This window comes from Jaculus jaculus, chromosome 2, assembly GCF_020740685.1.
Source record: "Jaculus jaculus isolate mJacJac1 chromosome 2, mJacJac1.mat.Y.cur, whole genome shotgun sequence".
Lineage (NCBI taxonomy): Eukaryota > Metazoa > Chordata > Mammalia > Rodentia > Dipodidae > Jaculus > Jaculus jaculus.
In genome coordinates, this window is record NC_059103.1 from 50,922,312 (window position 1) to 50,936,694 (window position 14,383).

At 44.3% G+C, this 14,383-nt stretch overlaps 1 pseudogene; it reads left to right on the plus strand.

The window, feature by feature from the left end:
• The first annotated feature begins 5,713 nt into the window (after positions 1–5,713).
• On the plus strand, positions 5,714–6,191 carry LOC101594176 (annotated as a pseudogene).
• The last annotated feature ends 8,192 nt before the right edge of the window (positions 6,192–14,383 follow it).

A 14,383-nucleotide genomic window follows, 5' to 3' on the forward strand; every position in this document is an offset into this window, starting at 1 on the left:
GTTTGAGGCCAGCCTGAGACACAGTGAGTTCCAAGCCAACTTGGGCTAGAGCAAAACCCTATCTCAAAAAAAAGAAAAATTTAATATAAGACATAAATAATACTCAAATCATGGAGGCAAGATGTTTTGTCTAATGTGCATGGTTGGAGGTGAAAAATCACAAAGAAAATTTTAAGTTGGTATTAATAATAATGCTAGAATAATGGTAATATTATTTTGAAATCATTTCAATACATATGCATGGTAGGATATATATGCATATGTATGATGCAAGAACATGAATCAGGATGCACAGATGAAGAACCAACAGGAATGACAACATATCAAGGATCCATCAAAAGGATTGGACCTTTCACTACTGTGTAAGTTGACTCTGTCCATCCTGTCACTGACCAGCAGCAATAGGGTCACAATCAGAAGGGAAGATGCATGTTAAGTGGGGCAGGTCAGGGGTTCCCCCACCTCATGGCCACTTCCCCATCTCCTCATAGCTAGCCTGGGACATGGAAGGTTGAAGGAAGAGACCTCGCAAGAACTTTCTAACAACAGAGAAGCTAGTAGACCTGCAAGTGTGCTTGGGTTCCAGCAGGGTCCAGCATGCCTCAGCGTTCAGAGATGGGGCATGGCTATTTACTGGTCACCTCTCTCATAAATTTCTCTGTGTCCCACCTAAACCAGAGACCTACTGGACAGAGAATGCTAGAAAAAAAAAAAAAAGATGGGTTTTCTTAGACTTCTCAAGCCAGGCCAACACATGATTATATCAATAATATCACATACACACTCATGTTTTCACACAAAGCCATCAATCACTCGAATGATCAATTGATTTGCCTATTGGTTTAACTATGTATCTGTCCATCTCTCTATCTGTTTGTTCATATATCTGTTCATCTATCTCTATACCTATCTACTTAACTGCCCATCTATGAGATAATTATTTGTGTTCAGTTTTTAGGAACTAAGCTATTTTGTATAAGAGAAAAAAATGATGCAAACATAAAATAAAGAGATAAAATCATGAGCTATCTCACTTGAATAGAGAAGTAAGTCTGAGCTTGTAATATTAACTCTATATTTGATAACATTAAATAACTTTTTTGTTTTTCAAGATAAAATAATATGTTATATTTAGTTTGAAAGGAAAAATCCCCATTTCTTAGAGATGCATACCAAAGTATTTCTGATGAAATGTTATATTTTCTAGAGTAAAATATGTGCTTTGGAAGGGCAGGGTGTGGTAAAATAGGCAAAATACTGATAAATATTGCAACTAGGTGACAGGAGAAAGTCATTGTCTTATTTCACATGTGTGCTGGCTTGAATGTAAAGTGTCCCCCATAGCGTCATGTGGTTTTTTGTTGTTGTTGTTCATTTTTATTTACTTTTTTGAGAGTGACAGACAGAGAAAGAGGCAGATAGAGAGAGAGAATGGGCACGCCAGGGCCTCCAGCCACTGCAAATGAACTCCAGACACGTGCGCCCCCTTGTACATCTGGCTAACGTGGGTCCTGGAGAGTCGAGCTTCGAACCAGGGTCCTTAGGCTTCACAGGCAAGCACTTAACTGCTAAGCCATCTCTCCAGCCCACGTCATGTGTTTTTGAGTAAGCCTCATACTCAATGTCCAGCTGATGGCAATATGGGAGATGGAGACTTGTTGGAGGAGGTGCATTTCTTGGAGTGGGTATCTGGGTGCTATAATCCCAGCCCCTCTTGCCAGAGCTAGCTCACTGTCTTTCTGTTTCCTGCCAACTGTTGTGGCAAAATGTGATGCCCAACCTTTGCTCTGCCATGCCTTGATGAAACTTCCTCCTAGAGACTGTAATCAGAAAGAGAGCCTTTCCACCCATCAGCTCTTTCTGGTCAGGTGGTTCGTCCCAGCAACGAGAAGATAACTGTCTCAATATGTAGAATCTACTTTTTGTGGATGATTGGCAGGCAAGATAAATGCTTGACCCTGCCCCTTCATGTATCAACTTTAGAAATACAATTCAATGCCTATGCAAATTTAGAGCTATCTCATATCTTGGTCTCTTCATCTTGTCCCTTCTCTACCTAAATTGATTTGGATAAATACCGTTGGGTCCTACAGTCATACCACTCTGGACACACCTGCTCTCTTCTGATCTCAGAAGCTAAGCAGGGTTGGGCCTGGCTACTATGGAGGTGGGAGAAAGTCTGTTGGTCAAATGCACCACCATATGTTTTCACAGTATCTTATTCTCCTGTAATAGAGTGTGTGTGTGTGTGTGTGTGTGTGTGTGTGTGTGTGTGTGTGGTTATGTGCATATGCGCATGTTCATATGTGTGTGGGTGCAGATGTGTGTACAGTTGCCCATGTGTCATGCATGTATAGACCATAGGTGTTTTCCTCTATCACTCTCCACTTTATTCACTGAAGCAGGATCTCTCACTTGAAAGCAGGACTTGCTGGTTGAGTCAGCCCAGCTAGCCAGTTGGCCGGAGACGCCCCTGTCCCCACCTCCTCACTGGTGGAATGACAGGCATCTGCCATGCCCACCTAGTGTCTTGGTAGGTGCTGGGGAATCTCAACTCAGGTCTCACATTTGCATGGCCAGTGCTTTCTGCAGCAAGCCATCTCCCCAGCTCCTATACCAGTTCCTGTTGGAGGGAACAGAATCCAATGTGGGATGACTTAAAAACAATTTATGAGCCGGGCGTGGTGGTGCATGCCTTTAATGCCAGCACTTGGGAGGCAGAGGTAGGAGGATCGCTGTGAGTTTGAGGCCACCCTGAGACTACAGAGTGAATCCCAGGTCAGCCTGGGATACAGTGAGACCCTACCTCGGAAAAAAAAAAAAAAAAAAAAAAAACAAGCAATTTATGAGAAAGATGTTGGTAACTGCAGAGTGAGAGAAGATGAGGACCCAGGAAAAGGGAGGAGTCAGACAGCTCCGCACACCCCAGCCACCGGCGTCAGGGGCTTTCTCCTCAGAGAATGGTCACTTTCCTGACTCAGTGTGGGACTCAGGGTTGGCTCCGGGAGTTTAGCCACTGCGCCACGAGGGACAATAGTCTCTACAAGAGACTACCTCACCTCTGCCATTGTGGGTAACGTTGAAGGCTTCTCCCAACCTCCCCCAGCTTGCTAACAGGACTCCGATCTCCCTTTCTACTCATAGTGTGGGCTACTGCACGGCAAGGAAGCAGATTCAAGTCAGCTAAGAGCAAAGGCGCACGGGCTGTGAGGGACAGGGCCCATACTGGCATCTCCTGGCATCCTTTCTGCTTTGGGCAGAAGGCCTGAGCACCTTCCAGTGGATGTGAACGTCTCCACGGGGTACAGCCAACAAAAAGATCCCTGGAGTCTGTGACATCCGTCCAGTGCCCTTTTTGGAGAATCACAGTGACCTTCAGTCTCTAGCTCCTCCTAGAGGCTGGACCGGTACCTTTGCTCCCTCTCTCTTTAGACGTGGAGCAGACACTAGGAGTCGCCGTCACTAATCACTTCTGAGACCCCCGCCCCGGCCAGATCCTCCAGCCAAAGACACTAACAAAGCGAACAAGCTAGAGGTGTAGGAGCCACCTCCTGGAGGTGAAAGGTGAAGGCCTAGCCTCTCTTTGGACCCGGGTTCATTTTTCATTACAGATTGGTTCTCTGCATTTCAAGTTTAAAATGACACAAGAGTGGTTGGTGCTATAGCTCAGGGTGGAGTGAGTGCTTAGCATGCACAAGGCCCTGCACCACTTTTTAAAAACGACAAAAGAAGCAGAAACCAACTCTCCAGTTCAAACAAAAATCTCTTAGCTTCGACATGAGTCTGGCAATCAGATCTTGATAAGAAGTCTTATTTATTTGTTTGTTTATTTATTTGCAGGGAGCAACATACCACGATCTTTCCAACTTTCTGTGGGTGATGCAGAATTGAATTCCAACCAGCAGGCATTGCAAGCAAGTGCCTTTAACCATTTGGGCATCTCCACATCCCCAGTCTATTTTTATTTAATTTTTAATTTTTTCAAAATTAATTTGAGCGAGAGAGAGTGACTATGGGAATGCCAAGCCTTCGTGATACTGCAAATGAACTCCAGACGTGTGCACCACTTTGTATAGCTGGCTTTACTTGGATACTAGAGAATGGAACCCAGAACCAGCAAGCTTTATAAACAAGCTCCTCCTTAAACTGCTGAGCTATCTCCCAGCCACTTTATATATTTTAAATGCGTATCCTTTTCTAAAATGCACCTGACTATACAAGTTAACTAGCCTCCTATGTACCCCTTGCTCCCCAGGAGGACATAACTCAGGTTACACACAGTAGTCCCCTGTGAAAAGCAGTCATGGAGCCATCTTCCTGGGACAGGACATGGACTAGAATGGGCGTCTCCAGGTCAGCTGAGGTCTTCTTTCAGCGTGCGGCACCTGGGAGACATTGGAACACTGATATAGCCATCTATGTCATGTCCAACACCAAGGGCAAGAAACAAAAAGGAAAAAATGATAAATTACAGCTACATCTTATAAAAAGAGGGAAGGATAGTAATTAGTTCCCTCTGGTAATAAACAAAAAAAATGAAGAGGGCTGGAGAAATTGCTTAGCAATTAGGGCACTTGTCTGCAAAGCCAAAGGACCCAGGTTTGATTCTCTAGGACCCACGTAAGCCAGATGCACAAGGTTCATGTGTATGGAGTTCATTCTCAGTAGCTGGAGGCCCTGGCATGCCCATTCTCTCTCTCTCTCTCTCTCTCTCTCTCTCTCTCTCTCTCTCTCTCTCTCTTCTTTCTTTGTCTGTCTACCTGTCTGCCTCTCTCTCAAATAAATAAAAAATTTTTAAACTAAAAAAAAAAGAAACATTTCATTTGTTTTCCAGCATCATTATTCCCAATAGCCAAAGGGTGAAAGCAATCCAAGTGTCAATCAATGGATGGATGGATGGATGGATGGATAAACAAAATGTGATCCATCCATCCAATGGAATATTGTTCAGCCTTAGAGGGGAAAGTCCAGAGAGATGACTGAGCAATTCAGAGTACTTCCTGCACAAGTATGCCTACCTGAGGAGGTCTCAAAGACCACTTGAGTTGTGTTCCCAGAACTCATATAAACGGCTGGGCCTAGCCAGCTGCATCTGTCACACAGCCCCATGGGAAGCGGAGACAGCAGAATTGTGAAAAACCAGCAAGCTCAACTAAGAATGGGCATGAGATGGCTGGAGAGATGGCTTAGTGCTTAAGGCCCTTGCCTGTGAAGCCTAAGGACCTATGCTGGACTCCACAGATCCCATGTAAGTCAGACACACAAGATGACACAAGAGCAAGGTTGTGCATGCACACAACATGGCAGACATGTCTGGAGTTCGATTACAGTGGCTGGAAGCTCTGGCATGCCAAGTCTCAATCTCTCTCTTATTAAAAAGAAGGAGGAGGAGGAGGAGGAGGAGAGGAAGAAGAAGAAGAATGGAGGCTGGAGAGATGGCTTAGTGACTAAAGCATTTGCCTGTGAAGCCTAAGAACTCATGTTCAAATCTCCAGGTCCCACATTGCCAGACCCATAGTGATTCAAGCACGCAATGTTGCGCATGTGCACAAAGGGGTACACGCACCTGGAGTTCATTTTCAGTGGCTAAGTCCCTTGATGTGCCTATTGTCTCTCTCTCTCTCTTTTCTCTGTCTCGCTCTGCTTGCAAATAAATAGACAAATGTCTCAAAAGAAAGGACCAGTGGGGGTCTGGCTGAGTCCCAGGTGCCAAATGAAGTCTTTAAATAAGGATACGGCAAAACATCTGAAGTTCAATGCCAGGACTGTGATGGTGCAGGAAGGGTACATGGATGGTGCATGCCAGGCTGTGAACGGAATTCTCACCACTGATGGGCTTATTGAGGACATTAAGCCATGACGATACTATAAGAAGCCTTGCTGCCACTAACAGCGCAAAAGCTATGACACACGCCGGAGGACCTGCAATATGGAAATGGCTCAAAAGATCCACATATGTATAATTTTGTTTATTTATTTGAGAGGGGGAGAGAGACAATGGGTGTGACGGGGCCTTCAGCCACTGCAAGCAAAATCCAGATGCACGCAACCCTTGTGCATTTGGCTTATGTGGGCCCTGGGGAATCGAGCCTGTATCCTTTAGCTTTGCAGGCAAATGCCTTAACTACTAAGCAATCTCTCCAGCCCCCAAGATCAACTTTTTGATGTGAAAGAACAGGGCAAACCCATGACAGGGCTGCTGAGGCCTATGGATAAGAAGCTCACATCCGGATGTCTTCACCTCTTTTTTATTTATACATTCCTATTTTTTCTTACTTTCCTCTCCAATAAACTCAAGAAGACCTGCATTAAAAAAAAAAAAAAAAAAAGACATGGGCCAATGGCATTGGGGCAGGAGGCAGGAGGGAATCATGAGGGAAAAGGGTTCTTGAAGCTCTGTTGCTAGCAGTCTGAGCATTGACTTGGGACCCTCTAATAGGGTGCACAGTGAAGCATGACTGAGACCAGAAAGCCCCATGGACTGGTTTCATCACCCTTTCACTAACACCTTCAAACTCCAAACTGTCCTGTGTGGGCTTAGATACTGCAGCCAGTGGGATGCTTGAAGAATATGTGCTTGGGTGGATATAAAGAAGCTAGAGCTCAGTTCTGTTAGCCTCTGAGTGTGCATGTGACAGACCTGTCCAGAGGAGCCATAGCAGCAAAGGCATCCACTCATCTAAGTCCCCCTAATTCAGTCCACAAGATCTCTGTCCATCACAGACCCCATCCAAGAGCCCTATGCACTACCCATGGTTTATACAGTTATGCACCACTTACAAAAAGAATCAGGTGAGAAGGAGTCAGGTAGCTTTGCTAGGCAGTTAGGGTGACTGGTACCCTGAAAATAAAGGCAGGAATGTCTTTGGGCCTACATTTGCAGTCTCCACTTTGCTAGAGATCAATATAAGATCTCACTTCTTATATCTTCCCTAGATTTGTTCCCCCGTCCTTACCACTCCACAAACAACCGAAGCCCCTCCTGGGCAGGAAGCCTCTCCTAGGATTTCAATCTAGCCCTAACATTATGGTTAGTCAAGTTCAGCCCCCAGAACTTGGCATCATGGCTAGCCTCTTCCTGAAACAGCCTCTATCCCAGAGCAATCAGCTGTCTCTCTGGTTCACCTATGCCAGAAGGCAAAGCCCACTACAGTAAGGTTATAAATACATTCACAAAGGGAGGGCGTTGCAGTAAGGTTTGCATTGCTGGCAGGAATCACCCGACGAAGAGCAGCTTTCAGAGGAAAAAGGGTTTATTTTGGCTTACAGACTTGAGGGGAAGCTCCATGATGGCAGGGGGAAACAATGGCATGAGCAGAGAGTGGACATCACCCCACCCCCAATAAACATAAGGTAGACAACAGCAATAGGAGAGTGTGCCAAATAGTGGCAAGGGGAAACTGGTTATAACACCTATAAACCCGCCCCCAACAATACACCACCTCCAGGAGGCATTAATTTCCAATTGACATCAGCTAGGGAACCTAGCATTCAGAATACCTAAGTTTATGGGGGCACCTGAATCAAACCACCACAATCTGCCCCCCACAAACTGATAACCACCCATGATGTAAAATGTAGTGCATTCAGTCCAACTTTAAATGTCCTCATAGTTTTTATAAATCCCAATGATATTCAAACATTCCATTGTCTAAGATCTTTTAACTGAACCATAATACCAAAATAACCTTTTTAAAAACCCATATTGGCACAAAATAAACATTCACACTGCAAGAGATGGCATTGGGCATAGCAAAGAAATATTCAACCTATACAACATTTAAACAGGGCAAACATCAAACTGTGTAGCTCCAAGTCCAACAACTCTGGCCAGTGATAAGTCTCCAAGTCCAATAATTCTAACCAGCAACAAGTCGACGAAGTTCCAATTCCAACCTCTCCAGCTAGGCTACTCACAGTCCTGGAAAACTTCATTGGGGCCAGCAACTCTCCTTGACAGCCACTTCATGAATCCAGCATCTCCACTGGGTCTCCACTGCAAGCCACCATTCATCCTCATGGCCCCAAGGGGTCTCCATGCAGGCATCCAGCAAACCTGCTTCACACTGCCCATGGCTGTTTCCAAAATACAAGACTGCAATGAAAACTCAATGACCCTCTCTTTCCTGCATTTCTTATACTCCACAATACCAGGCAGGGTGACAATTTGTTAATCCAAGAGGGGAAGAAAGCTGATTTTGAAAAACAGGACACTCCTTGAGCACTCAGGCCTCTTGAAAAAAGTCTACATTCTTCCTCTTGTCCCAGTGCAGGTCAGCTGGCCTAATCTAAATGGTTGTGATCACTCTCTCTCTCTCTTACTATTGCAGCTGAACAGGCAGCAGTTTTAGCCCAAAGATTTCATTTTTTTTTTTTTTCTGTGCCATATTCCTCTGCTCACACCAGTCTGTTTCTATGCACTGAAACCCTACACAACTTCTCAGAACACAGACATAACAGCAAGCCTCTCACACAAACTGCTTCTAGCCCAGTCCAGACAAAGCTCCTTTTCACTCTCATAAGCCAGACCTCACCATCCATAGTACTTAGTGCATTCAGGTCTTGAAACTCTGACCAGAATAGTCCATAAAGCTGTACTTACAGCACTGCACAATGTCTCAGGCCAAGGTTTCAAAGCCTTCCGCATTCCTCTTGAAAATCAGCTCCAAAAGGCCAAAGCCACATAGTCAGGTGGCCAGCAGCAATGCTACTCTCGGCACCAACATTGCGGTTGTGGTCAGGTTCACATTGCTGGCAGAAATCACCCAACTAAGAGCAGCTTGTTGGGGCGGGGGGAGGGTTTATTTTGGCTTACAGACTCAATCAAGAGGATGCTGCCCAATGGCAGGAAAAACTATGACATGAGCAGAGGGTGGACATCACCCCCTGGCCAACATCAGGTGGACAATAGCAATAGGAGAGTATGTCAAACACTGGCAAGGGGATATTGGCTATAAAACCCATAAGCCTGCCTCTAACAATACACTGCCTCCAGGAGGCATTAATTCCCAAATTGCCATCAGCTGGGGGCATTCAGAACCCCTAAGTTTATGGGGTACACCTGAATCAAACCACCACAGAGGGCAAGCTCTCTGAGCTGCCTGACCACTCCTGAACCTCCAGATTCTAGTGAACTTCCCCTCTTCTTGGCCTGGCTGGAAGGAGACGAGGTGGGCGCTCTTTGTAGTTTCTTTCCTTTCCTCTCTAACTCTCTTGACATTTATTTCAGGTCCACCGTGTGGGCTCTCAGACAATGTGGGTGTATTCATTTTCCTTCCCTTGTTTCTCTACTTCCCTAAATAAATATAATAATTTAATAATTATCCTTCTCAGTTTGATTTGCCCAATTCTTTTGTTAAATGCAAACAAAAACCCAGGGTTTGGGGTCTAAGGATCTTCCTGTACCCTTAACACCCCATTTCACAGGGACTTTGTGGAAACCAAGCTCTCTGAATTGCATTGTTCCTCTGTTGGTGATAGAAGCTGTTTAGGCCACACCTAAGCACTAAATATGTGAATTCCATTCAAATCTGTTCAGAAATTCTATTTTGGGAAAAGTCATAAATAGGTTTCTCACAAATACTTGAGAGAAAAAATGCACAAGGGAAATACATTCCCTGGCTCCAGCTATGTAGACAATTCTGAATAAAAACTTCTTTGTCTGGGCTGAAGAGCTGGTTTAGCCGTTAAGGTGCCTGCCTGCAAAGCCAAAGAACCCAGGTTTGACTCCCCAGGACCCACATCAGCCAGATGCACAAGATGGTACATGCATCTGGAGTTCGTTTGCAGTGGCTGGAGGCCCTGGTGTGCCCATTCTGTCTCTCTCTTTATCTGCCCCCTCCCTCTTTCCCTCAAATAAACAAATAAAAAAAATTTTTTTAAACCACATTGGTTGACATTAAGTGCAGCAGAAGGTTTTTAAGCCTTATGCTGGCCAGGTGAAGTATAAATTCTGACTTGTCAGTACACATGCAAAAGTTGTCGGGGCTGGAGAGTTGGCTTAGCAGTTAAGTGCTTGCCTGTGAAGCCTAAGGACCCCGGTTCGAGGCTCGGTTCCCCAGGTCCCACGTTAGCCAGATGCACAAGGGGGCGCACGCGTCTGGAGTTCGTTTGCAGAGGCTGGAGGCCCTGGCGCGCCCATTCTCTCTCTCTCCCTCTATCTGTCTTTCTCTCTGTGTCTGTCGCTCTCAAATAAATAAATAAAAATTAAAAAAATTTTTAAAATGTTTTAAAAAAAAAAAAAAGTTGTTGTCATCAGGTGAGAAGACCAGCACCCTGACTTAACGTTTCTTTCTGCCCTCATTCTCACTCTCTCTCTCCCTCTCTTTGTCTCTAATAAAATAAAAAGAATGACACAAATACTAGAATGCTACTGCTTGTCAATTCAAGTACATAATATATGTCACGGAATTCTTTAGGCACTGCCATGCTACCTGCAGACATTGCTAGACTGCATAGGGTTCTAAGCACTATAGACAGCAGTTGACATTATATATCCACCCTTTTAAAAGGCCCTCACTCATTAACACAGTATTTTCCACCTCAGAGATAATCCAGAGCTGGTGTTCTCCACTAGCTTGCTCACCTTGACATGGTCTCCCCCCAGAGTTAGTAGGCTCCAAACTTACCTTGGTGTCTCAGACACTTTCCCTGCATCCTCTCGAGCTATAGATCAGAATTCATCTCTACCTACATCTGCCGCTAAGTAGACGTAAGTTACAAACTTGGGAAGCCAAGATTAGATGGAGTGAAGGGGAGGGGGGAGTTTGGGTAATTCTCCATTCTCTAATTGTAGGATACTTGGGGATTTGTTTTGTTTTGTTTTGTTTTTCCATCTTTGGTTCTTCCTAAGTGTTACGGTTTGAATTTGCCTTATTCCCTCTGGAACTCAGTTAAGAGCCCTCCCTGCCATGAGACCTTTAGAAGTTGCTAGGCTCTCTCTCTCTTTATCTCTCCCTCTCAAATTAATTAATCAAATGTTTTTTTTTTAAATAAAATAGGGCTGGAGAGATGGCTTAGCAGTTAAAGCACTTGCCTGTGAAGCTTAAGGTCCAGATCTGATTCCTCCAAACCCATGTAGCCAGATGCACAAAGTAGCACATGTGTATGGAGTTTGTTTGCAGTGGCTGGAGGCCCTGAAATACCCATTCTCTTTATCTATCTATCTATCTATCTATCTATCTATCTGTCTATCTATTTTTCTACCTCTTTACCTCTCTCTCAAGTAAATAAATAAATAAATAAATAATTTTTTAAAAAGAGGCGGCTAGGGCTCTGCCCCCCATGAATGGACACTTATTAATGGACTCTCTTGAGTGGGTTTAATAGAAAAGGCAGTTGGCCTAGGTCTCCTGTGAGCTCCTGTCTCTCACTGTGGGATGGTCTGCACTGCCTGAAGTGCCCGCCAGCCAGAAGGCCATTGCCTGATGCCACCCCTAAACTTTGGACTGGAACTTTGAGCCAAGATAAAATTATAACTTTCCCCACCCATGGTGTCATATTATTAGCAACAATGACCAAAAAAGGATAAGACACCAAGTGCTGTGGTTTGTATAGACTGTCAACTTGACAGGACCTGGAATCACCTATGACACGTTAGGTGTGCCCCTGAGCATGCCTGTGAGGGATTATCTTGGTTGGGTTAATTGAGGTGGGAAGACCCACCTTGACTGTGGGCAGCACTATTCTATGGACTGGGATCCTGGACTGAATAAAAAGGAGAGAGCCGGCTGAGCACCAGGATTCATCACTTCCTGCTTACTCACCGTGGTCTGAATACCAGCAGCTCTGCTTCCAGTTCCTGCAACCATGATTCCTCCACCATGATGGGCTGTAATCTGAAAGCAACCCTTCCTCCCCCGAACTGATTTTTGTCAGGTAATTTGTCCCAGTAATAAGATGATAGCTAATACACCAAATAAGCTTAGCTCATACCACAAGGTTTACTGTCCTATTACTTCAGCTCTTCAAAAGACCCAAAGCTCCACCTCACCTATGTTTTACATAAATGTGAGTTTTCTACCATGAAACATACTAGTTCCACCATGACCTTGAATTACATGACAAAGTCCCTTCCGACAATTTGGCATTGATAGAGCCAGGTCAAAGTAAATTTCTCTAACTCCTGAGCAATACAGTCACATAATGTTGACCCTTCTATCTATAATATTGACACCCCCCCATCTAATTTCACTGATAGGCATGACTTTTTTCTTCCTATTTCATCATTTAATCTCTTCTATAACTTCTGATCAAGTGTATGAAGCACAGGAATTAGGACAGCTGTCTCTGTGGCCCACAGGTGTCCTTGGGAAGCCATTGCGCCCAATCAGAAAGTAGGAAAAGTAGAGAAATCTTGGTTAAGACACTTCCTAGAAAAGTATTGGCATAGTTGTGGCAACTATATGAAGGAATAAAGTGCTGCCCACAGTATTTGACAAAGGTGTGACTCAGGGCTGCCCTAAACATTCTCCACCTCTGAGAATTCCCCTCTAAGACTCAAATAAAATGGTCCAACTCGGCCTTGGGTCATGCAATTATTTATGACCCATCTAACTGCCCTTGTATCCAAAGGTCTTCCCTCCATTGTCAGGAAGACTCTGGGTCCATCACCTTGCAGGTTTCCCCGGGGAGAAGGTTCAAGAACCTGCAGTGCTGGACCTCCTAGGAGACTGCTCCAGGCTTGGTGACTGGAATCAAGTCAGAACAGCCAGGTGATTCAGCCTTCCTCCCCTGGGGCACTTGCTGGTCCTTTCATGACACTGTGACAGTCTCCCCACCTCCTAACTGCCAGCAGTAGTAAGTAACATTGTGCGGTGTAGATTGATGTCCATCGACCACACCTTCCTCCACATTAACAGAATATGAGTTAACACAGGGTATCTGGCTTAAGATCATATTTCCCATATATCCTAGAGGACAGGTGTGGCCAAGTGACTATATTGCTAAGTGAGTAAGCAATGAGCAAATTCCTTCTCATTACTTTAAAAGAAATTGCTCATCGGGCTTCCCTTCTCCTGCCCTCAAGTTAGAAAACCAAAGGGCATAGCTTTGACCAGACATGTGAGGACGATGACCTAATGGAAGCGTCTTAGACTCTTTTGTGCCATGAACTCGTTAGAAAGTCTGGTATAACTTATCTATCCTTGTCCAGAAAAAAAAAAAAATTGTTTTTTTCTAAAGTAAGATCTCACTCTAACCCAAACTGACCTGGCACCCACTCTGTAGTTTCAGGCTGGCGTCGAACTCATGGCAATCCTCCTACCTCTGCCTCCCAAGTGCTGGGATTTGAAGATGTGTGCCACCATACCTAGTAGATTTAAAAATAAAGGGGGGGGTGCATGCCTTTAATTCTAGCACTGGAAGGCAGAGGTAGAAGGATCGTCATGAGTTCGAAGCCACCCTGAGACTTCATAGTGAATTCCAGGTCAGCTTGAGCTGCAGTGAAAACCTCAGAAAATCAAAAATAAAAAAAAAAAGAAAGATTTTTTTTTAAGGGTATAAAATAAAATGCACCACAAAATATCCACTAGACAAACTGGTGCTAAAAGAAAAAATGACTGAATCCCTGGTATTGAAAACAACACAAGGCAACTCATGCATTGCTTGGTAGTAGGAGTATATTTTCATTCAATCACTTCTAAAAAGAATTTGGAAGCATCTATTAGAGCAAAACATGTCTACTCCATGACCCAGCAAGTCCACTCATGTGTTTATATCTAAGACAAATGAGTGCATATGGATGAAAAATATATTAAGAATGTTGGGCTAGAGAGATGACTTAGCCATTAAGATGCTTGCTTACAAAATAAAAATATTTATATATTTATTCATTAGAGAGACAGAGAAAGTATGGGCATGCCAGGGCTTCTTGACACTGTAAACAAACTCCAGATGCTATTTTGTGCATCTGGCTTTATGTGGGTACTGGGAAATCAAACCAGGACCAGCAGACTTTGCAAGCCAGTGCCTTTAATTACTAAGCCATCTCCCCAACCCTCTTTCACTATTTCTAAGTGTGAAGCTATTTTCAGCTGGTTACCTAGGAATCAGCCTTCTCTCTGTGTCTGGAGAGATCTTTTATGGCTTCTTCAACTAGAAGACACATTTGTCAGGTAAAAAAACCCTTGGTCCTGTCTTTCACTTCTCCTTTCCCATGCTTCCTCAACCCCAGTCCCTGGGCATAGGTTCAGATGGAAGACATGCCAAAAATCACTAACTAAAAAATAATGCTAGCCGGGCATGTTAGCACATGCCTTTAATCCCAGCACTTGGGAAGCAGAGGTAGGAGTATCGCCATAAATTTAAGGCTACCCTGGGACTACATAGTGAATTCCAGGTCAGCCTGAGCTAGAGTGAGACCCTACCTCAAAAAACCAATAAT